General features: G+C 40.6%; 1 protein-coding gene and 1 non-coding gene across 2 annotated transcripts in view; one reads left to right on the top strand and one right to left on the bottom strand.

Moving 5' to 3' along the window:
- Nucleotides 1–26,046, bottom strand: part of gpc6a (glypican 6a) — a 936,149-nt gene that overhangs the window by 419,142 nt on the left and 490,961 nt on the right. The window lies entirely within an intron of this gene.
- On the top strand, nucleotides 3,408–3,514 carry LOC125453729 (U6 spliceosomal RNA). Its single transcript, XR_007247837.1, has one exon. It is a non-coding gene; the product is annotated as a U6 spliceosomal RNA (small nuclear RNA).

The following is a 26,046-nucleotide window of genomic DNA, read 5'->3' as shown; positions in this document are numbered from 1 at the left end:
TATAGACAGGGTGAATGGAAAATAGCTTTTTCCCAGAGTGGAGGACTCAATTACTAGATGTCATGAGTTCAAAGTGAGAGGAGGAAGGGGGAGATATGCGTGGAAAGTTCTTTACACAGAGGGTGGTGGGTGCCTGGAACGCGTTGCCAGCAGAGGTGGTAGATGCAGACACGTTAGCATCTTTTAAGATATATTTGGACAGGTACATGGATGGGCAGGGAGCAAATGGACACAGACTGTTAGAAAATAGATGACGGGTTAGACAGAGGTTCTTGATCGGCGCAGGCTTGGAGGGCAGAAGGGCCTTTTCCTGTGATGTAATTTTCTTAGTTCTTTGTTCTTTGTTCACAATGATTTTATAAGTACCTATTTCTTAACTTAATCATGTTTAGTCTTGAATTGTGAAACAGGAATAATTAACTTGAGCTCCTGTTGTTACTTTACCTGTACAGAGTGTTTAATGTATTAAGTAGATTTTTTTATTTGTCCTTTACAGACATTGCAAATTCTAGCTTTTCCCAATGCTATGCATGTGTGAACCGAATAAAGAGCTAATAGCTCTACAACTATGTCCATGAAGGCACTTCTGTGACAAACTACCTGGGAGTATTAGCAAATGAGCTGAGTGACCTTCTGTGAAGAGTACATATCTTAAAATTAATTTATAGTTCTCATTTGTAAACAAAGTGCACATCAAATTTGTTACTTCAAGATCAAATTTTATGCATGTATAATTAAAATGAGCAAAGCAAGTATTACTGTAAAACTAACATCCACAATCCATAATTATCTGGCATGGTTCTGAACTACAGTGAGATCAACATTACTTACAGTTCTTGAATAACCATAAACCATAATCCAGATAAACACTGAGACTGAAGGTCATAACAACCACAAATATTTGAAAGCCAACACATAAAAGGAAATACGTTTAATTAACATACAAATATATCAAAGCATAAATGTATACAAAAGTTATGTTTTGCAGTTATCCCTTTTATTCTCGATTGAGTTTTGTAGTTTAAACCTACTGGTTAAATTCATTTGCAAATTGATATTTTATGTGGAATCTCTAATATGTTCCCTGGAAGGTTCAATGGACATATCCATTATCATCTGTGTTATCGATTGGTGCAGGTCAGGTTCCTCAGATCCCTCATTGAATACATTTGGGAGAAGATAGACATATTTTTAATTAGTAATGGGTTGTGTGTTATGAGGACCGGGCAGAAAAGTGCAGTTGACGACTATATGAGATCACCCACGATTGTACTGAACGGCAGAGCAGTTTTGATGGGGTGAATTGCCTACTGCTGCTCCTCAGCTCTTATGATCTTACCCTAGTTCACTCCTTTGTTTGTGCTGAGGGAGTTGTAGCTCAGTGATGAATGGAAGTTATAAGGACAGGTACCACCTTCTTGTTATTGCCACTAGTAGAAATGTGTGCATGTGTCTATGAGCAGAAGACAGGATTCTACCAACACTGTTGCAGTTAGCTAACTTGATTTCCTAGCCACCCTTCCTGCCCCTAAAGCCACCTTGAGTAGGCTGGAGTGGTTTCAGCAAGTGAATCATAACTATGGTACAACTCCACAAGTGTTTGAGAGAGTCTTTGTTCCCTCGAGGTTGCCTGCCAATTGATTCATTTTATGCCGCAACAATTGAGAGGCATTATCCAAGACTGACCAAACGTTCCCTGCATATCCAATGACAGTGCTAAATGCAGAAATGGCCAGTATCATTTTTATGGATTGTTGTTCAGGAACAGGGATGAGCTATTGTAGTTGTACAGGGCCTTGGTGAGATGACACCTGGAATACTGTGTGCAATTTTGGTATTCTTTTCTGAGGAAGGATGCTCTTGCTCTCAAGGGTGTGCAGTGAAGGTTTACCAGGCTGATTCTGGGGATGGCTAGTCTGGTGTATGAGTTGGTTAGGATTGTTTTTGCTAGAATTCAGATGAATGAGGGAGGATCTCATAAAGACTTATAAACTTCTAACAGGGCTGGACAGGGTAGATGCAGGGAGGATGTTCCCATTGCGGGGTGGCCGGGGTGGGGGGGTGGTGGTTGGGAGTATCCGGAACCAGGGGTTACAATATGAGGATTGGGGGTAGATGATTTAGGACGGAAATGAGGAGACATTTCTTCACTCAAAGAGTGGTGAGCGTGTGGAATTCATTACCACATGGAGTAATTGATGCCAAAACATTGAATGTATTCAAGAGGTGACTAGATGTAGCGCTTGGGGTGAATGGGATCAAAGGCTATGGGGAGAAAGCAGGATTAGGCTATTGAGTTGGATTATCGACTAGGATCGTGAAGAATGGCGGAGAAGGCTTGAAGGGCTGAATGGCCTCCTCTTGCTCATAATAACTTCTTTACAACATTAGAGGCAATGAAGTAATTGAAATCACAGAATTATAGAAATGTTATAGTGCAGAAGGAAGCCATTTGACCTATTATACCTGTTCCAGCTCTTCAAACAACAATTATTATCTATTGCCACTTTCCCGTTTTCTCCCTATACCGTTACACATGTCTGTATCCAAATAACCATCCAATGCCTTCTTGAATGCCTCGATTGAGCTTTTCTCCCCTGCATTTCCAGACTGTGCATTGCAAGCCATAACTTCTTGCTGAATGAAAAATTATTTTCCTCACATCAGCCTTGTTTCTTTTGCATATCACTTTAAATCTATGCCTTCTTGGTTTACACAGAACATGGAACAATACAACGCAGAACAGGCCTTTCGGCCCTCGATGTAGCCCCAGCCTGTGAACTAATCTAAGCCCATCTCTCTACACTATCTCATCATCATCCATATGCTTATCCAAGGACTGTTTAAATGCCCCTAATGTGGCTGAGTTCATTACATTGGCAGGCAGGGTGTTCCACGCCCTTACCACTCTCTGAGTAAAGAACCTGCCTCTGACAAATGTCGTAAATCTATCACCCCTCAATTTGTAGCTATGCCTCCTCATACAAGCTAACGTCATCATCTTTGGAAAAAGACTCTCACTGTCCACCCTATCTAATCCTCTGATCATCTTGTTCCTTTTTGTTCATTTTTCCAGCAAAATATACTTGTCTTGTAAATATGGATTATAAAACAGACACAGCAATAATATATTTATTTGTATTGCCACAATGCAATGAGAGACATATTTGTAAATGTAACAATGTCTTCCACATATCAGGTAGATCCATATCACCGATTATCCTCATCTGAGTCTCCCAAAAGACACTCCACTCTGGGCCCTTCTTCTGATTCCTTTCTTTTATCATTTGATAGTAATTGTCATAGCGCATGCCTTGCTTCTCTTGCCATGGACTGCACAACGCTCCACCAGGGATCTGCAGTGATGTTTCATGTAATCTTGGAAGCTCACAGGTTCACACATTTCAGTGCTCACTTCCGTAGCACATAAATTAAAATCGGAACAATACAGAGAAGATTAACATGGCCCCTGCACAAGGATGACATGCTAATTCACCAAGTGTTCCAAATTTTTTTTTGCTGAACAAAAAGACCTTGGAGTGCAAGTTCATAAGTCCTTGAAATTGAAGTTCCAAGTAGACAGGATAATGAAGAAGGCTTTTGGTATACTGGCCTTTATTGGTCAGTGTACTGACTACAAGTTAGGAGGGCATGTTGCAGCTGTACAGGACATTGGGTAGGTGACTTTTGGAATATTACATGCAATTCTGGTGTCTCTGCTATAGGAAGGATATTGTGCAACTTGAAAGTGTTCAGAAAAGATTAACAAGGATGTTGCCAGTTTGGAAGGTTTGAGCTACAGGTAGAGGATGAATAGGCTGGGGCTATTTTCCCTGGATCCTCGGAGGCTGAAATGTGACCTTAATGAGGTGTATAAAATACTGAGGGGCATGAATAGGGTAAAGAGAGAAGATCTTTTCCCTGGGGTGGGCAAGTCCAAAACTAGACAGCATAGGTTTAACATGAGCGGAGAAAGATTTAAAAGGAAACTAAGGGGCAGCTTTTTCATACAGAGGGCGGTGCGTGTATGGTATGGGCTGCTGGAGGAAGTGGTGGGGGTTGTTATAATTACCACATTTAAAAGGCATTTCGATAGGTATATGAATAGGAAGGGTTTAGAGGGATAAAGGGCACATGCTGGCAAATAGGACTAGATTTACTTAGGATAGCTGGTCAACATGGACGAGTTGGACTGAGGGATCTATTTCCATGCTGTATTGCTCTATGACTCTATTTACTGTGAAATAAAAGGCTTTCCTGAAGCAATGTTCAGGTAACAATGAAGGAGGACGCTTATTGATTTTACTAGTTTGATTGTGGTATTTTCAAAATTGATCCCAGATAATAGAGGGAAACTCATATACAACCCAAAACACTCTTTCCCATTTTGATTTGCAGAGTCGGTTTCGGTAGAATATTACTGTAAAATAAGGCTCCTGTCAAATCGCCAGAAAGCAATATCGTTGCCAGAATCTAAATATATTATGCAGATCAAACAAGTCACTGATTTCAGTAGCTTTGGGACTAGATGATTTCACCATCAATATCCAAGGCACCACTATGTTCTCTTTCAGAAAAGGCAATCCCCATTGTAGCCCATGGATTATTGCTGCTTCTAACTTTGCATATTATATAATGGAAAATATAGCTGTAGTATTTGCTTTAGTAAAAACCTTATCTCATCAATTTACCTTGAAGGGGTGGACAGATATTGTACATGTACTCAGAAACTAGATACAGGATATTGAATTGGGTTCTGGCCTGTGCCAGAAAGTTAGTAGCTAATACAATATTAAACAAATAGCCTTTGGGCCAACTTTGCTTACGGATTTGGAATGATTAATGCTTAGAACAGGATTGTGCAAATTTCTCTACTTCCATGATGAATGCAGTGACAGGGCACTGCCTGCATCAGTAACTGTGTACAGAGTGAATAAATTGACATTGATTTGGTGTATTGTAAAATGTTGGATTTGAAATGTTGAGATTGTGTTATATGCATTAGACAATTAAGTCATCTGCAATAATTGATACATTTCATAAATATTTGTTTTTGACAATTCTACTATTCTGGAATAAATTCAAAATGAATCATTGTGTCCTGTTAGTTGAGTGTGTGTTCTTTTTAATTTTCTACAAAATGATTAGGAATCTGCATTCCCTGACAAGTAAAATTATAGTATATTTAGACAGCGTCCCCTGCAATTCCAATACTTTACAGTTCTGGAGTATATAATCCCTGTACTTGACAGATGCCACTGCTAAAACATTTGAATAAGTTGCATTATTATTACAAAGTTAAAAAAAAATTTCAGATAAACATACCTGCAGACAATGTATGAACCTACCAGGAAATCACAAAAAAACAGACATTGTACAAGCCTAAAGTAAATCTGTATTACTTAGTTCCCCTGATGCACCTTTAAGAGCTCTTGTATTGCAGCAATGTGCTTCAGGTTGGACTACTTTGTCAGTGCTGAGAACCAGACCCCATCTTTCAAACACTCTTATCACAGCCACGCTGCAGGCCTCTGAATCCACTTCACACACTGTCGCATATAGATACTTTTCTTTGGTTATAGTTTTAGACCTGTATTGGTATAAATCATGGAGAAGTCTGTGTCATCCACTTCAGGTAAGATTCCCATTAGCTGTCTGTCTTGACACTGAAATGGCTGAAATCCAGGGTAAATACTCTGAGCAACAGTGAGGAAAGAAAGACAACCAATGCAAACTGAGAAGTCAGTGAATGTGGTACACACAAAAAAAGTGCTAAAAAATTGACAGAGGGAAAGGATTATTATTAAACAAGGAAGTAAAGGGACATGGGTCAAGAGGATGCCAGACTTATAACCACAAGCATAGGTGTCTATTTTAGTTGACTAAAACGAAACAGTGAATTTACTTCCTCCAGTGGTTGGAGTCTAGATGTCTTTGATTTGAATCCAAGCTTGTAACCATCTTTTAAACATTGTGTAATATGAGTATAAGACAATCCTATCAATTTGTCCTGTGTTTAAATAAACCTTTTCATGTAATTAGATTATATAGGATCAGTTTCGTTGCTGCAAACTGGAAAAGAACAGTATGTTATTAGTGCTGTTGGTGTTTAACACTGTTGTTTATCTATGCTGACCTGAGATATGAAACATAAAAACGGAAGCCCTGAATTATTTTTGTTGTGCCCAACAGTGTATGTAAGGTTTTTCACTGCTGCTCCAGAAGCAAGTTAATGCTGAAGAGTTGTAGATATCAACATAAAGAGGCCAGCAAATAAACTGATGACAATAAAAACCTGCCATAATAATTAATTCATTCTCTCCTGAGAACGGTATGAATGCTATAACACATACCACAAAACATGTGACAGGTACAATTAAAATAAAGCAACTACCATGAATCTGACACTTGTGTACATTACTATCAAGATACAAAAGTGTATTAACACTGAACAAGGTGGACTGAGACTTGCAGGGGATGCTCCAGAGTAAGTCTGTTTGAGAAACCATTTCATGTTGACGTTGGTCTCTTAATGGTGGCACATTCAATTTTGGAAATACACCAAGAGGAACACAATGTAGATGCCAGCAATTCTTAAATAGCAAAGTACAGGGTGTTGGAATTCCATTGCAATGTGCAGGGCCTTTCACGAAATGCTATCAAAAACATATTTGAAAAAGCCATAAAGATGTTGGAATTAAAAGTCAGCACTATTAGCCGATTTGGAATAATGGGCTGAATTGTAATGTGGTTCACAACTGGGGAGGCTGGCAGTGGATCAGAAATTTGGACATTTCAGTGTGTATTTGTCAAGTGGCTCCCAGATTTCCCAATCTAATGAAGCAAGGTGGGCATGATGATGACCTACAGCTATCTATTTCAGTACCCAAGTGTATAGAGACCGTAGAATTTATGGATGGAACTCCCAAGAATCCAGATTAGACACTGAACATTAGTGCATTGCAAGGTAACAAAGTTTTTGTGCTCCTGAGATGCTGCTTGGTCTGCTGTGTTCATCCTGCTTCACACTTTGTTATCTTGGATTCTCCAGCATCTGCAGTTCCCATTATCTCTCATTAGAACATTGCACCCTGGTTCTCTGAGATATTCCTGGAAGTCAAGGTCTAGTGTGTGAGAACCTACAGAAAGTTCTGACCCCTATGGAATGGAGAAGGAATCACACAGAACAAACAGACATAGCTGAAAATGATAGAAGAAGTCAACAGCAGATTTGTGGCACCTCACACCTTGCACAGTGTCACTAGGGGTTCAATGACCTGATCTGGTCAGCAAAAGTAAGAAGTGTTACCCATCTAAAATTGCCTCCCACTTCTGCAAATCATTCCTCGGGCCAGCACACGCTGCATAGATCTCCATCACTCTCTCTCTCTCATGGCACCTCTTCAAATTTTCATTTGATCAGTAATCCCCAGCTGAGTCACAGCAATGTCACACTCGTCCCACACTTTGATCCTCTATAAATTATATCCTTTCATCCTTACAAAGCATTCCACAGCTCATATTCATTGACTCTTTCTCTCCTTACAGAAGAATACCAAGGAGAGATCGAGAATTTGAGGAGGTGGGGAGTGACAGTGTTGACCTACGAGCAGTAGTTCCTCTGATGATAATAGAGGAGGAGGAGATGATGGAACTGGGCTGAATCTTCAAATATCCGGCCATTAGTGCTGGAGCAGAGAAGTCTCACAATAACTTGATGACAGAACTATAATATTATTCCATTCCATTACATGTGACACTCCTGGCGATCCGACATTAACAATCTCTGAAGTGTGACTTGCAAATTCATGACTTCAAACAGACAACATGATAAATTCTTTTTCACATTTTCATATCTTACAGTCCTACAAAGATCTCTGATTCCTTCCACAGGGGAAGAAGGAAATCCAAGGACATGGTGACAGACTTTCAGGAAGCTCCATCAGAAGACTCATGTCTATCCTTAGCCAGCTAAGGTACACAGCTCGGGAGGAACAGGAGGACAGGTATTTGATTGATCACATGATGAAGGCCACAATACTGTATAAGTGAGCAGGAGCAGATGGTGAAGACATTGTTCAACAGTGCATTGTGGAAAGGGGCTGATAATCTACTGGATAATCTGCTGTGTTATTGATACCAATGCACTTTTGAACTTCATCTACTCTGGTAGCAGTTGAATTTCATTAATCGAGTATTGAATACGTGTAAATTACTTGGTTAAAGCAAAGTTAAGGAAAGTTGGTCATTGTGGTGGGCTGATGGATAAAGCCCAGTAATGGAAATAATTGCCGTCTGGAGACCCAATAGCCATATGAATTGGATGTTTAGTTTAATACTATTACACAAATCAAGAAAGAAAGATAGAGCACAAGGAATTTAAGGTGAAGGGCAGACCAAGAAAGCAGACATTACCTGTGGCTTCACCAGATCAGAACTGGAAATAATAGCCTGGATTTCACCTGAGTCCACAATTCCAAATTTAGGAGCCTCAGAAGTGCAATCCCACATTTTTAGATGCATGATGCAATTTTGAAAGTAAAGGCCATTTGTCCTGCTGCTGACATCATTGTTCCATTATGCACAGTGGCTGAGGCAAGGAATCATGAGTTGCTGTGAATGGGGCTGATTTAAATAACAAATGGCAACTACTATAATGGTAACAGTTTCTGGCACAGAAGGAAGAGAGAAACAAATCGCCGGGCAACACCAGATCAGTTACCTATACCAGGGTAACCCCATGTATCTCGGATGCATTCCTTGTGGTATTAATTGTTGATGGCAGCAAGAAGAGGTATTCTAAGAAGAGGAGGAGAATGTTAACCAACCAAACAAAAGAAGCATGGCTGAAGGTTGGTCACTCTTTTAATAACTGTGGCATTATGAGGAAGATGTGGTTTTAGTCGCTTGTGTTTCAAAGCCTTCTTGGCAAAGTGAATGCAACTGAAAAAAAAATGCCTCCACTATGTAAGTGATAGTAGGAAACTGCAGATGCTGGAGAATCTGAAATGGCAAGGTGTACAGCTGGATGAATGCAGTAGGCCAAGCAGAAATGAAGAAGGATCTAGACCCGAAATGTCAGCTTTCCCGCTTCTCTGACGCTGCTTGGCCTATTGTGTTCATCCAGCTCCACACCTTGTTATCCACTATGGAAGTGTTGTGTACACCTGCTGGAGTGATGTTGTTAGTGAATGAACCCACCCAATCACATAATTCTAACACAAAATAAACCAGCACTGGTACACTCACCTTGCTATGCCCCTATTCCAACCAGACAGCATGATATAGAGTGAAGCATACTGAGTGAGTGAACAAGAGGAGATTAAGATGGAAGTAATCGTGGGCTAATTCTGCTCTGAGAATGGGCAGCAAGTACAGCCATAATTAGCTAGGTGAATCCTCCACCAAGAGACAGGTTAAAGTTGTGGAAAGCTCATATGTGGTATTACTCAAAGTGGGCACAGAAACAAGCACACTGACATATGCATGGTGTGTGACAGAATCTGCAGCATTGACTAGTCAGTAGCAGCCATCCTGCAAAGATGCTGGTGTTGACATCGTGTCATGGTGTCAACACCAGCAGTATTCCTGCTGGTGGGTCCCTCCAAAGATCATAAAAAACAAAAAAAAGGAGCTGAGGAAGTCTCAGATCATGAGCAGGGAGCTGTCATCATCATCATCTTCCTCATCATCATCATCAATCCATCTCCTCGACCACTCTGACTACATGAGGAAACAACTATGTAGTAAGACTCTGTGACAGAGGCTGTCCTCACATTAATGTCGATGCAGCAGCCTCAGAATGTACTCCAGTCGCACTCCCAGAACAATGAAAACTTCTACAAGCAACTAAACCTATGTAATAACTCGTAAGCAAGTGCCTACACCTCATCCCATCCTTAGGGGGAGAACACCATTGGAATGGCCATTACCATAGGCCACTGTATCATTAATTTAATGTGTGTGGTTCACTTGGGAGACAGCTTCTGTGTTAATATTGAAGGTACATGAGTTAATACTAATGGACAAGATGCTCTGTGCACCCAGACTTCTACATTTCCATTCTTAGGTGGCAGTAAAGGAAAAAATGACTAACTAGGGGAACAACACAAATGGCCTTTGGGACAGTGTAGTTGCTGATGATTCATAGAATCCCAATAATGTGGAAACAGGCTAATCAGCCTAACAAGTCCACACTGCCCCTCCAAAGAGCATCTGACCCAGATCTTATCACCTACCCCTACATTTCCCATGTCTACCTCACCTAATCTAAATATCCTGTACACGGTAGGTGGTTCAGCATAGTGAACTTACATTGCACATCTTTGGACTGTGGGAGGAAACTGGAGTACCTGGAGGAAACCCATGCAAACACAGGAAGAATGTGCAAACTCCACACAGGCAGTCGCCCAAGGGTGGAATTGATTCTGGGTCCTTGGCACTGTGAGGCGGCAGTGCTAACCATTGAGCCACTGTACCCCCCAAATACTGTTAACAGCCGGAGTATTCACAGTAGTGTGAATTATGGATGCATATTCCATTGCATCTTCCTCATCTCCCTCCTGCTCCTTCAAGAAACTTTTCAATTTTAGTCCTCCACCAAATTCAATATCCATGTCTCTTTTAGAGGAACATGTATTGACATCTGCAGAAGATCATCACACTGTATGGTTCCCTTGATTGGGTGTGCTGAACAGTGTGCTTGGACCAAGCAAGAAGTCTTCAAACATTTGGAAGCCTGTACTACACAAATGCACCAAAGTTCAGCTCTTCAATGGGTATCTCTCCAGCTCCATTCCTGTCCCCCAGTGCATATAGGAAAGGTGGTTCATCAAACTGAAATTCAAAAGAGGGTCAGAGGAGGGTGGCATGGTGGCTCAGTGGTTAGCACTGCTGCCTCATAGCACCAGGTGCCCAGGTTTAATTCTAGCCTTAGGTGACAGTCTGTGTGGAATTTGCACATTCTCCCTGTGTCTATGTGGGTTTCCCTCAGATGCTCTGGTTTTCTCCTGGAGTCCAAAGCTGTGCAGGCTAGGTGAATTGGCCATGGTAAATTGCCCATAGTGTTCAGGGATTTGTAGATAAGGTGGGTTTTGCAGGGATGGGTCTGGGTGGGATACTCTGAGGGTCAGTGTGGACTTGTTGGGCCAAAGGGCCTGTTTCCACACTGTAGGTATTCTAAGACTGCCTTTTCTGATTAAAGGTGTGGACTGCAAAAATCCAAGGACATCATTCATCTGTTTTTTTAATTATTATCATCTTATTATAAGATTATAAATGACATGGGCAGGGTGAATAAAAAGCAACCAAGCCCCTTAGTTGAACAGTCAATAACAAGTCATTGCGTGTCCTTGACAGGTAAGTCCCTGTCAGGCAGAGAGGAAGTGATAAGGTGAGGGGGCCGTGGTTTACTAAAGTAATTATATCTCTTGTTAAGTGGAAGCGGGAGGCTTATGTGACCATGAGACGAGATGGCTCAGATGAGGCGATGGAGAATTACAGAATAGCTAGCAAGGATTTAAAAAGAGTTAAGAAGAGCAAGGAGGGGACATGAGCAGACATTAGCAGGTGGAATAAAGGAGAACCCTAAAGCTTTCTATAGGTATGTAAGGAATAAGAGGATGACTAGGGTAGGAATAGGGCCAGTCAAAGACAGAAGTGGGAAGTTGTGTGTGGACCCTGTGGAGATCGGAGAAAGTGCTAAATGAATATTTCTCATCTGTTTTCACTCAGGAAAAGGAGAATATTGTAGAGGAAAAGACTGAGTTACGGGCTACTAGAATTGAAAGGATTGAGGTTAGTAAGGAGGAGGTGTTATCAATTCTAGGTGTGAAGGTAGATAAATCCCCTGGGCCGGATGGGATTTTTCCAAGGATTCTCTGGGAAGCTAGGGAGGAGGTGCCGGAGCCTTTGGTCTTGATCTTTGAGTCCTCATTCTCTACTGGTTTAGTACCAGAGGACTGGAGGATTGCAAATGTTGTGCCCTTTTTCAAGAAGTGCTGTAGAGATGATCCAGGTAATTATAGACCAGTGAGCCTTACGTTTGTTGTATGAAAAGTTTAGGAATGGATTATTCAGAGATAGGATTTATAATAATCTAGCAAGCAATAATTTGACTGGAGGTAGTCAACATGGATTTGTCAAAGGCAGGTCGTGTCTCACAAACCTCATTGAGTTTTTTGAGAAGGTGACCAAGCATGTGGATGAAGGTAGGGCAGTTGACGTGGTGTACATGGACTTCAGTAAAGCTTTTGATAAAGTTCCACATGGTAGGCAATTGGAGAAAACATGGAGGCATGGGATTGAGGGAGATTTAGCAGTTTGGATTCGAAACTGGCTTTTTGTAAGAAGGCAACGAGCGATGGTTGATGGAAAATATTCAGCCTGGAGTCCGGTTACTAGTGGTGTGCCTCAAGGATCTGTTTTAGGACCACTGCTGTTTGTCATTTTTATAAATCACTCCAAGTTCAGAGTTTATCTTCAAGCCGTCTGTGAGCTGTGAAGAAAGGAAAAACCCAGACTAATATCAGGTATTGTGACTGTTTAACATATACCAGTCGCTACAGTAATCATTTGCCTGTGCTTTGCCCATATCCCTCTTAACCTTTCCGATTCATTTACCTGTCCAGGTGTCTTTAAATTGTATTCACTTCTACCGCTCTCTCTGGTAGTTTGTTCAACATACGCATCATTTGATCTAAAAAAGTTGCCCTCAGGTTGCTGTTAAATGTTTTCCCTCTCACCTTACATATCCCTACTAGTACTTTCACTCCTCCTACTCGAGCTTAGATAGCATGTCCTCCAATTTGAGGTAAATAGATTTGACCACACAGCTATACAGACACATGGCTGTAAGGAAATCAAACCTGGAAACTAGGTAACTCCGTTTACTCGTGGTGTACCTCAAGGATCTGTTTTGGGACCACTGCTGTTTGTCATTTTTATAAATGACTTGGACGCAGGCATAGGTGGATGGGTTAGTAAGTTTGCAGATGACACTAAAGCCGGTGGAGTGGTGGACAGTGTGGAAGAATGTTGCAGGTTGCAGGGAGACTTGGATAAATTGCAGAATTGGACTGAAAGGTGGCAAATGGAGTTCAATGCAGATAAATGTGAAGTGATTCACTTTTGGAAGAATAATAAGAAGGCGGAATACTGGGTCAATGGAAAGATTCTTGGCAGTGTGGATGTGCAGAGGAATCTTGGTGTCCACGTACATAGATCCTGAAAGTTGCCACCCAGGTTGATAGTGCTGTTAAGAAGGCTTACGGTGTGTTAGGTTTTATCGGTAGAGGGATTGAATTCCGGAGCCGTGAGGTCATGCTGCAACTGTACAAAACACTAGTGCGGCCTCACTTGGAATATTATGTGCAATTCTGGTCGCCTCATTACAGGAAGGATGTGGAAGCATTGGAAAAGGTGCAGAGGAGATTTACCAGGATGTTGCCTGGTCTGGAGTGAAGGCCTTATGAAGAAAGGCTGAGGGACTTGGGTCTGTTCTCATTGGAGAGAAGAAGGCGAAGAGGGGATTTAATAGAGACAGTCAAGATGATCAGAGGATTAGATAGGGTGGACAGTGAGAGTATTTTTCCGAGGATGATGATGTCAGCTTGTACGAGGGGGCATAGCTACAAATTGAGGGGTGATAGATTTAAGACAGATGTCAGAGGCAGGTTTTTTACTCAGAGAGTGGCAAGGGCGTGGAATGTCCTGCCTGCCAATGTAGTGAATTCAGCCACATTAGGGGCATTTAAACAGTCCTTGGGTAAGCATATGGATGATGATGGGATAGTGTAGGGGGATGGGCTTAGATTAGTTCACAGGCCGGTGCTACATCGAGGGCCGAAGGGCCTATTCTGTGCTGTATTTTTCTATGTTCTATGTTCTAAGGGGAAGGAATTCTAAAATGAAAGACACGCGGTTTAGAGGGGATTTGAGGAAAAACATTTTCAACCAGCGAGTTGTAGGGGATTATTTTAAGTGCAATCGGGGCAGGAAACCTCACAGCACTTCAAAAAGTACTTAGATGAGCACATGAACAGTCATAACATTCAGGGCTATGGGCCCAGTGTGGGGATGACTCGATGGGCCGAAGGGCTTCTTCTGTTCTATCTGATTCTATGATTCCATCACATGGTTAAAACCGCTTCTTGTTAACCCTGCAAATGACAGGCTACTGGGATTTCCTGAACACTAATAGTCACAGTGAAACCAAATGCAGCAAACCGTGGGTTTCTGTTTGCTTTCCAATACACCGGCATTTTCAGTTCTTTTAACCTATGCTGTTGGTACATAAACATTCCCCTCTCTGCAGAAACTGCAGAGCTATTCCCAAGGAAATGAAGACTTATAAAGGCATGACCAGTGCTGGTGTAAGTGTTCAGCTGGCTAGCTGCCAATCAATAAATCATCTTGATACTGCTGAGATTAAATATGCTCAATAAGTCCTTTCATATATAGTTTTTAATGTACCAATAACCATCTCAGAGTGTTTGGAAAGGATACAAACCAGAGCCAAAAGTCATGGGGACTGACACAAAGAGTACTTGCACTTCATTGCATTCTGATTTTTTTTTGTAGAGGTGGCTCTGTGATCCTCTGTTCCCAATGGCAAGCCGTGCTCAGGTTTGGCATTGTTTTCAAATAGCTTTAATTATTGTAGCTTGAATCTCCAATATAAGTTCCCTGAATGTGTAGCTTCTCACTAGAGTACAAGGTTCAGGAATTATTCTACAGAGCATGTTTGGTGCAAACAGATTACTGCAGAACCATGAGATAACACTCAATAATTGATCATAACTATACATACAAGTCTTGAAAATGTCATCTCTCAGAAATAACTCAAGAGGTTTCACATGTACAAGACAATATTTGGTAAACGGTGTATGAGCATAGGAATTAGAAGCAGGAATAGGCCATTTGGCATCTTTGAATCTGCTCCACCATTCAATAAAATCATTGCAGCTGCAACTCCACTTCCTACCCATTCTTAATACCCCAGTGAAATAACTGCACAGAAACCAGTGTCCTGTCATCATGTCACCCTTTATTTACTAGATCACAGGACACTGTGTTGTGTGTGCACAGATCTGAGACACAGTTAAAAAACAGGTGTGCAGATAACTTTACTAACGTACCACCATCACCATCACCATCACCATCACCATCACCATCACCATCACCATCACCATCACCATCACCATCACCATCACCATCACCATCACCATCACCATGAAAAATACCCATGAAACAAAAGAATCAGAATCAAGCAGAGACCCTCCGCACAATCCCCTAGTTATATTGATCAGCCAAGGTTTTCCTGATTGGCCCAGGTTAACAACTCCAATCAAGAACCTTGTGGTTAACAAAGTGAACCTGATCCCAACCATTACACCTGTTTGTGCTGAAATAAGATTGAGACTGGAGTAAATCTTTGGTTTGGAAGATTATTCAGGAGAATATTGCGTAGGAGTTTTCAATAGTGAAAGCTGTCCTGGTGATCCACTGTTCAGGTTGCTTATCTAGATGTTCATGAAGGCAGAAAATTGGGGCCAACTGATATTTCACCTGAACTGTCTACCTATACTTAATATTAAGGATTACAGGTAAACAATGGTTTCTTAGATGAATTACTGGAGGCCATAACCTAACAAGAGGTTATTAAGTGCAGATAGGTGAGTTCTATTTGGAGGGTCGGTGCAGACTTGATAGGCTGAATGGCCTCTTTCTGCAGTGTAAAGAATCTATAATTCTATAAGTCATTAAATTTAACAGAAAGAGAAAGTAAATTGCTGGTGAAAGGAAAGTGACAGATGGGCACAGTTCAAGTGCTCCATTGAAATTGTTCATTATTCAGCAATGCATAGATAATAAAAAAAGTCATTTTGCAACTTTTGAGTCTAGTCCTGTGTTCTCTGCCATTTTCATGTTAGTTGACACCATGGTCAAGTTACTGTCAATTTGTTAACTTTAGTTGAGAACTGATATCTCGGTCATGGTCCTCCAGAATTTCAGATTCTACACTGCAACAGGAGCAATGGATTTTTAAGTTTCTGCTATTTCCATTACTCATTGAAGAGGAAACCGAAAATAAAGGCTTTCAGTCTTTTATTAACTTTCACTTTTATGGAAGTGCCATAGGAACAGGAGGTTTCACAAATGTAAACAAACTAGCTACTCAACATAAGTCAGCATGGTCATTTCCTTTTCTTCTGGCAGAATAATATCAAACTAAAAGGATAAGATTAGGAGGGCAGATTGCATCTACTGTCCTTCATACTCTTATAAATAGGGAATAGGCATAAAATTGTCGATTTCTTGTTGACAAGATGTAATGAGTGATGAGCCATTTAGATCTTTCACATTTCATATAAGTAACTGGATGAAGGGGTCACACAAAGATATGGTTTTGAAATGTGATACCACAAAATTAGATGGATAAGTGAGTTGTGAGGAGGACATAATGAGACTATGAAGGGACACAGGTATATTATGTGACGCTAAAGATCTGGTAAATGGAGTGTAATGTGGGAAAATGTGAAATTGTCCACTTTGACATGAAGAATAAAAAATGTGAAGAGATTGCAAAGCTCTGAGATGCAGAATGATCTAGGTGTTTTAGTGCATGAAAAACAAAATATTCGTATGCAGGATTTAAATTCATTGAAAGTAGTTCAAGGAAAGTTTACTGAACTAATTCCTGAAATGAGTAGATCGCCTTACGAGGAAAGGTTGGGAAGGCTAGGCTTGTATCGATGCTGCTTGGCCTGCTGTGTTCATTCAGCTCCACATTTCATTATCTTGGATTCTCCGGCATCTGCAGTTCCCATTATCTCTATGCTTGTATCAGTTGGGCTTTAGAAGGGTAAGAAGCAATTTGAGTGAAATGGATAATAAATATCCTGAGGGGTCTTGATAAGGCCTTTGAGGAAAGGATTATCCCCTTGTGAGAGAACGTTGAACTAGAGGTCACCATTGAAAAATAAGGAGTTGCCCATCTAAGACAGGAGCAGAATTATTTTTCACTTAGAGGGTCATGAGTCTGTAGAACTAGTTTCATCAAAGATGATGACAATTGGCACTGAACATTTTTAAGGCAGAGGGGGATAGATTCTTTGTAAACAAAACAGTCTTTTGGGGGCAGGGGTCAGTTTATGGAATGTAGGGTTCAGGTTACAATCATGCCAAATGGTCTAATTTGGTCATTTCTGAAGAAAGTCTAGGCCTGAAATGTCAGCTTTCCCGCTCCTGTGATGCTGCTTGGCCTGCTGTGTTCATCCAGCTCTACACCTTGTTATCTCAAATGGTCTAATCCTATGCTTAACTCATACGCACATATGTAGGATAACAACAAAATTAATAGGGATGTTTTTAAAGGGTTTAAGGTTGTTGGAAGCTACTTCATCTCAAAAGTCCAGAAGAAGAAAGTATGAACTTAACTGAATTTAAAATCAGCAATAAGCAATTCAGCGTTCATGTTGGGAAGCACTTCTTCACAAAGTTAATTTTAGAATTCTCTCACATTTAGCTAGATGGATTGAAGATATCTAAATGATGATACAAAAATTGCTTTATTAGGCAAGGTTATTATTAAGAGATATGAAGTAAAATTACTGGCAATCAGTTATAGAAGCAGATAACTGAATGGCAGAACAGGCTTGAAGGGCCAAACAGCCTCTGCCTGAGTCATGATTCCTTTCCCATAAAGTGAACTCAGTTGAGTTTTCAGCAACTCTGGCTAAGTATGTCCGTGTGCAAAATTCCCTTCCTGATGGTTTTCACCAATCATCCACTCATGTAATGTGTATTACAATGGTCACTATGGAATGATCAGAACTAAGAACTGTAGTCGATGCCTGCTACATGAAAATACAACAATGGGAACAAACAGATCAAACAACATCTCTTTACATTGTGATTTCCATTTAATCTGGTTTAGCTTCCCTCCCTTGGCTGGGGAAAGTGAGATGCAATATCTTCCAGCACTATCTTGGTGCCAATAAGTATGAATGCAGTACATAACAGGGATTGAACCTTGTATGTTATTGCAATTTTCCTCAGTACCAGACAGTACTATACTTTTAAAGTGTTCAAATAATGTGTCTTCCTCAGTAAGGCTTGCTGAGCAATGATGAGTTCTCTGTAGGACACCTTAAGATACCAAAACAAATGATCTCTCTTTTCTCTGCACTTTGTTTTATCTACGGCTTCTATCTTATTATTATCTGCCTGCATAATTCCATCCAGACAGAGGAGTACAATCAAACTTTACAACTCCACTGATTTCTTGTGTGACAAGTTCAACCTGCCTAGATCCCAGGTGCCTGTAGTGAAACGCTCAATGGCATATTCAGGTTCCAACAGAGGAATGTGTGAAAGTGATTATGGCCTGAGTATACTGGCACTGTCAGGCCTGCCAATTTCTCAAACCCATTCCTGGCACAGTAATTTTTGCTGATACCTGTACAGGGCCACATGGTGGGTAGCTGATTGTATTCATTAGCAATCTAGTTAACTTCAATTCAAGGGCCAACTGGAAATTTCCAGTGAGCCACCAGCTTCCTGAGCTGGCAGCAGGGTCACAATTTGACTGGAGTTGTGCACCCACCTGCAGACCTGGGACCAATTCTCCAGGTAGTTCCAGAAGCCTTCCCAGCTTGGGCCCAGGTGTAGCCAAAGGCTGCCTTGCAAACTCATCCCAACTCCTACAGCAACCATGGCATGACTGCTATACACGGATTTTAATTCAAATATTTAAAAAAAACTGGTGGGGAGGCACCTCCATAATGAAACTTTGTCTGGGTTTCTCACTGTTTATAAGAGTGTAGCCCTCCAGCTCCAAGAGGCTGCCCAACACCATTATCTGGACAGAGAACCTGCCTCCATGGCAGGTGGGGAAAGTTGATTGATTCAAAACACCAAAGACTGAGTTATGCCAATTCCATGGAGTGGGGTTGGGGCAGAGACACTGTCCCAATCTGTTTCCCTCTGCCCTTTGTAGATCTGTGGTATAACATGCATTCCATGCTTGCTGTCTAATCCATTCCATGTTTTGTGGTAGCTTGTACTACTGATCAATCTTCACAAGAAGTTCTCAGAATGTGAGGTGGACCGATGCAGGCTGAGTACTAAAGAGCAGACACGATGAATGTGAGCTGTTTTGAAGGGAGGCATGTCCTCTCTCTTTTATCCACTGCAGCAGCTCATTTCTTTCAAAGGTTACGAATTCTATGGGAATCCAAACTTGCAGATTCCTTCAAAGTCATCATTATTGCCCCTCTGTAGCCAGTTAGTAGTTCCAAATAGAACAACTCAGCTTTATAGCCAACAGAGTGTGAAGCTGGGGAGCACAGCAGGCCAGGCAGTGTCAGAGGAGCAGGAAAATTTCAGGTTGGGATCTTTCTTCATAAATGGGGGAGGGGGTAGGGAATTGGGAAATAAAGAGAAAGAGGAGAGGTGGGGCTGGGGAAGGTAGGTGGAATGGTGATAGGTGAATGCAGGTGGGGATTGGTCAATGGGATGGGTGGGGCAGATAGACAGGTTGTGGACAGGTTGTGTCGGCTCAGGGCGGCCAGAGCAAAGAGAGTGGGGTTGGGGAACGATAGATTGGGTGGTGATAGGTTGGATGCAGGTAGTGGGAATTGCTCGCAGGAAGGGTGCAGCCGATTGGTGGGGGTTTACAGTTTTACAACCTATTAGCACTCTCTGTTGTGTCAATGCAGCTGAGTTGTGAGCTGGTAATGATTAAGCAAACTCAACAGTTCAAGTAAAAACTGAAAAAAACTGTGGATGCTGTAAATGAGGAACAAAAACAGAAGTTGCTCGAAAAGTTCAGCAGGTCTGGCAGCATCTGTGAAGAAAAATCAGAGTTAACGCATCAGGTCTGGTGACCCTTCCTCAGAACCAGAGCCAAAACATGAACTCTGAGTTTTCTTCATTTTCTTCCTTTTAAATCTATCCAGGCAGCCCTTAAGTACATTTTTAAATCAATTTCAACCACTCTTTGTGATACCTAATTCCTCATTCTCACGTTTCCCTGCACAAAGACGTTTCTTTTGAATTTCCAAATTGGTCTTACCCATAAGTGGAACTACTTTTGTATTCATCTAAATCTTTTTAGCTTTAAAGATCTTTGTCAACTTTGTAGAACTTTTTTTGTCTCCTCCAAGAGTCAACATATCCTTTTTAATCCAATGATGAGAATTAAGTAATGTAGATGTTTCAAATAAAAATTGGATACAGGTTGAGCAAAAGCAAACTGTAATACCTGTGACATTTTTTTTCATGGCCTTCTTATGTAATGGTTCTTCTCCTAATGAATTGGGGATTTGTGCTTCCAGTTCCCTTTGCTCCTCTAATCCACCAAAGCATGAGAAATAGGACCAGGAAGAGGCCATCTGGTCTTTTGAGCCTGTCTGCCACTTAAAAAATTGTGGCTTTGGATTGTGGCTTTAAGTCCACTCTTGTGTTAGCTCGACTAGCTGCCAACACCTCAATACACTTGACTCAACTGAAGATCAAAAAGTCTGTTTCATGCAGCCTTAATTTTCTCCATTAACTAATGGAGTGTCACAGGGATCAGTGCTGGAGCAACAATTATTTACAATATACATTAATGACTTGAATAAAGTTAAGTGAATGTGTTATAATCAAGTTTGCGGATGACACAAAAATAGATAGGAAAGCATGTGATAAGGATGGCACAGAGTCTGAATGGGGATATTGCCAGACTAAGTGGGTGGGCAAAACTTAACAGATAAAATATCATGTTGGAAAATGTGAGGTTATGCACTTTGGCAGGAAGAACAGAGGAGCTAAATATTACTTAAATGGAGAAGAATGCCAGAAAGCTACAGATGAGAGGGATTTGGGAATCCTCACCCATAAATCACAAGTGGTCACCATTCAAGTTCACTGGTAACAGGGAAGGCAAATTGAATGTGGCCTTAACATCAAAGGGAATGGAGTACAAAAGTGTGGAAGTTTTCCTAAAATTATATGGGGCTCTGGTCAGAGCACAGCTGGGAATACTGTGCATAGTTTCGGGGGCTCCTTAACAAAGGAAAGATATATTGGCAGGAGAGGCAGCCAAAAGAAGGTTCACTGGACTGATAGATAGTAAGAACTGCCAATGCTGGAGTCAGAGAATAACGTAGTGTGGAGCTGGAGGAACGCAGCAGGCCAGGCAGCACCACAGGAGGAGGAAAGTTGATGTTTTGGTTTGGGACCCTAATTTTTCTGAATAAGGGTCCCGACCCAAAACGTCAGCTCCTGCTCCAATAATGCTGCCTGGCCTGCTGTGTTCCTCCAGCTCCACGCTGTGTTATCCCTAGACTGATATCACATTTGGAGGGACTGTCAAATTAGGAGATTCACTCGGGCTTATAATCATTGGAGTTGAAAAGAATAAGAAGCAACCTTATGGAAACGTACAAGATTCTTAAGGAACTTTACAGGGTATATGTGGTGTGGTCGTTTCTCTTACAGGAGAATCTAGGACCACTAGGCATAATCTCATGATAGGGGGTTGCACATTTAAGACAGAGATGACAAAGAGTTATTTCTCTGGGAAGTTCTAAATGACTGTCGAGATACACACACATGTACACACACACACACGCGTGCCCACACACACACACGTGCCCACACACACACACGTGCCCACACACACATACTCTCACAGTCCCATGCACCCAAACACTAACTTACACACACATGCATCCACACACACATACTCACTTGAACGCACTCACACCCATACACATGTACTCTCATACAAACATAAATACATACACACATACTCATAGGCACATAAACACACACAAACATGCACATGTGCACGTGCACATTCATGCACATATTCATGTCCACACATCCACATATACAGGCGTGTGATTGCACAGAAAATTTTCAGATAACAACAAATTTAGAAATCATGTTTTTGATTTCAAAGTCACAATTATTAATTGAACAATGGCGTGACTTCTGGAAGGAAATTTCAGAGTGTAGGTCCTTGATGATTGAAAGCACAGCCACCAACAGTAGATGAGCAGAGTAGGATATCAAGAGATTAAAATTGGAGGCACAGAGTTCTCTGAGGTTTGGAGAACATTATATAAATAAGGAGGCATGAATCCATGAGGGGATTTCAGTGAGAGACCAACAATAAACTTGTAGCATTTGAGAACTGGATGCTAATATAAGCCCACAAGGAAAGGGGTGATGGGTGTGTGAGTGGTGATAGTTAGCAGAGTGAAAATGGAGTTTTAGAGGAGCTGGATTTTCAAGGGTGAAACACAAGCAACTGGTGATGAGAATTTTCAAGGATAAGTACAGACATGATTAAAGCTGTCTACCAAGCATTCAGCAGAGACATCCTGGAGCAGGAGTGCAGCAAGCAATGTTACAGAGGTGCAATTCTGTGGAGTTTTAGATGAAAGGGACATGAGGATAAACATTCAACTGATCAAATGAGTCACAAATGTGACAAACAATCTGGTTCAGCCTGAGACAGAGGGCAGAAATGGGTTAAGTGGCCACATCACTAATTCTTTTGAAACAGAGAAATGGCTTTAACTGTTCTTGTAATCTAAGCAAGTGTCCAGTGTTGTGACTATTGTTTACATTTGGCTTCAACACACAGTGGGAAAAGTTGTCCTGAGTCTATAAGACTTAGCCTTATTCCAATATCAATCATGTCAAACATTCTGAAACCGCAAACTTCAAATAGCTGCTGCCAATGTCACCAACAACTGATATTTAATCATCAATTCATCACTGTAGCAGGTAATAAAACTCATAATTCAGATATCGAGTTTGAAACATAATCTATCAGTCTTTTCCATATTGATGGGTGTATGACAAAGATTTCATATGTCCACCATTATACTTTCTTGAAGTTTCGGTCACAACACTAAATAATTCTGATCTCCTCCAGGATGCAGGTATCTTTTGAAAATGGTTATATCTCAAGGCATGCAGACTTCCTGCTCCCATGATTTATCTCAACCTCAGTTGAAATTGACAGCAAATAATCCACGTAGCATTTTGCTGGTGTCGACTTACTTTCAACTGCTGATTATTGTGAATGTGGCTTCCTGCTTGACTGCAGCATTCTAAATCATTAGGTAGTGCAACAAAGAAAATACCAGTAGATTAAGGTCTTAAAGACCTCATTATACGACAGGAGTCAGACAGACCTCTCAGGGCTGTCAATCTTCATGTTAGCTACATTTTAACAAGGATGCTTTTCTTAAAAGGAAATTTAGAAGCCATTGTGATGTTTTACAATAACTTATCAGAAGACAAAATCAAAGTTGATAAGGATCACAGTTCAATCCAACAGTGTGTTTATCCCTGTCCATTCCAACAGAGTGTGTAGGTCATTTCCATTCTAACAGCTGTTCTGATCACTGTGCCTTCTGACAATATATTAGATCCCTGTCTATTCTGGCAGTGTATAGATGATCTATCAATTTCCAATACAGCATGTAGATCACTGTCCAATCCAACAGAGGGTGTTGATTGCTATCCATTCCCACAGTGGTCATGAACGTTGTTAAATCTGACTGATTGTGTTGACCTCTGTACATTCTGACAGTGTGTAGATCATGTCCATTCTGACACAACGTGTAAAACACTGTTGATTCCAAAAGAATCTGTAGATCAATGTCCATTCCGACAGAGTGTATTCATCTCTCAGCGGACACATTCTCACGGCAGGATCCTTATGATGAATGCATTACTGTTTTTGCTTTGGTTATCATTTACTTGCTCAAATTTACAGATTTATGTTTTGCATTAATCAATGGATTTTAAAAAATGGCTCTTAATGTGTATATTTACTGTTCAAATGTAACATATACTTGGGGTTCAAAACATGTCTTCAAACTTATAAAATTCTACTATATGTTTTTCTTTGCTATTCAGTGAGGTCCTCTTCATGAGTAAGCACTAAGGTGAAGTTGCAGCAAATTACTGTAGATGCTGGAATTAGTACTGAAAACAATAAATGCTAGAGATGACAGTGGATCAGGCAGCATCCAGGGAGAGACAGCAAGCTAATGTTTCAACTCTAGATGAAGAGTCATCTATGCTCAAAACGTTAGCTTGTTTTCTCTCCATGGATGCTGCCTGAACTGCTAAGATCCCCAGCATTTGTTGTTTTTATTCAGGTGAAGCTCTCTGTCTCCACATCGATCTCAATTTGATCCTTAATCAACCCAGTGGATCTTAGATAATGCTTTTCCTTTTAATATACCTATACATTATTTTTGGATCACTATTATTTGCACAATCTCTCAGCTCTCTTTATTCCCTGGATTAGTAATCTTCATCGACACTCAGTGACTAACGCCATGCCATACTATTCATTTATAATTCCTCCACTCATCCCTCACATGAAGCATTTGTTCCTGCAGCACCTTCTAGTTATTATCATATATTGGATGTTAAAGTGCATTTACTGTAATAACGTGTTGCTAATAATTGTGACAAACTACTCTAAATATGCAAATTGTATGCAGAATGCAAAATACTGTGCATTCAAAACATCATGAATGCCACATATCAAATTGCACATTCCAATATAATACAACACAAATAGTCAGTAGAAAGCATAATGCTGACAGAGAAAGTCAGATTGTATGCCGTTCTAAATTTGAAGCAGTCCATCTTAACATGCAGAACCCAGTGCAGCTGAGAAGAGACCAAACTGCCTGATTGAATTCAATGTATCTGTGTGATTGGCAGCTATGGGGCACATATCAGAAAAAAAGGGTCAAGTCCATTGTACTTCAGTTTCCAGCCTGTTGCAGAAAGCATTGATTGTCATGTACAAATGGCTTGCACTTGGAAAGGCACTAACCTGCTGGTCATACATTTATAGTGTGAAAGAAATCCTGTATTTAAAAAAGAACACAGGTTAATTCACATGGCAAGTGTATGCAAAATAGAATCAGGACATATTAAGCAGAACAACCCATTATTTTCTGAAATCAATTTTTAATTAGGCTACTAAAGTGAATTCAAGAGCACAAACCAATTGTCAACGTCAACACAGAACTCTTTTACTTTATTATTATTACTGTATAATACATGTATAGTACACAGGTACTCCCACGAGTCAAACAACTGAGCAGGAGAAGACCAGCTCTCTAATACTGCATGGCTGCGTTAGTAGGTGTTTCAGGATATTGATGTGAATTCATGTGGCATGCCTTCAAACAGTGATATTTTCTTCACAATGAATAGTGACTGGGCTTTATAAAATAATTGTAGCGTCGAAGGGTAAAATATGGAAACCTTACAGCAAAATGAACGACCAGTTTTCAATTACCAATTACTGTGAAGGGTAGAGGAAATTTGCAAACATAAACCAGGGCTCTACATTAAGATGATCAAGCCCCAAGTCACAATTTTACAACTTCATATGCACTTTGAGGCACATTACAATCTGAAGGTTTGCTGACTGATGATCTTCCAGCAGTTTATTAAAGTTTAATGTACCTGTTTATTACTCTCATATATTCATTCGTACAGGCTGCTACAGAACTGCCACCTTCCCTTTGTAATTTTCCAGGTTGCATTCCTCATGTTGAATGCATCACTTGCATTTATACCTATTGTAATTCTATTTTTAATTTTCCCAAAGACCATTAGGTGCAATGTTCCTTTGAATTTCACAGATTTTTCATAAAATATAATGGAAAATCTATCGTTAATAATGTTGGTGTTTATGAGTCAAATCATCATTTTGCAGCTTCTAAGCTTTCTTGGATTTTCATGGGTCTTTTTTTGAACAAATAAAATTAATCAATTTAAATTTCCTTACATGATGTAAATGTGGTGTTATAATAGGGTGTAATTTGCACATTAAAATCTTCTGGCAAGTTAGTCTCACAGTTACTTATGACAGCTTATTACTTGTTCTGAAACAGACTAGATTGGAGAAATAAATAATACGAACAGAAATGTGCATGCTGGCCACTACATTGCTTATTGCAAGAAAGCAGAACCGATTGGCAACAATAGAGCAGAAAGACTGTA

Source organism: Stegostoma tigrinum, chromosome 6 (assembly GCF_030684315.1).
Source record: "Stegostoma tigrinum isolate sSteTig4 chromosome 6, sSteTig4.hap1, whole genome shotgun sequence".
Classification (NCBI taxonomy): domain Eukaryota; kingdom Metazoa; phylum Chordata; class Chondrichthyes; order Orectolobiformes; family Stegostomatidae; genus Stegostoma; species Stegostoma tigrinum.
The sequence above is the reverse complement of the archived record's forward strand: the minus strand, read 5'-3'. Positions and strand labels throughout refer to the sequence as shown.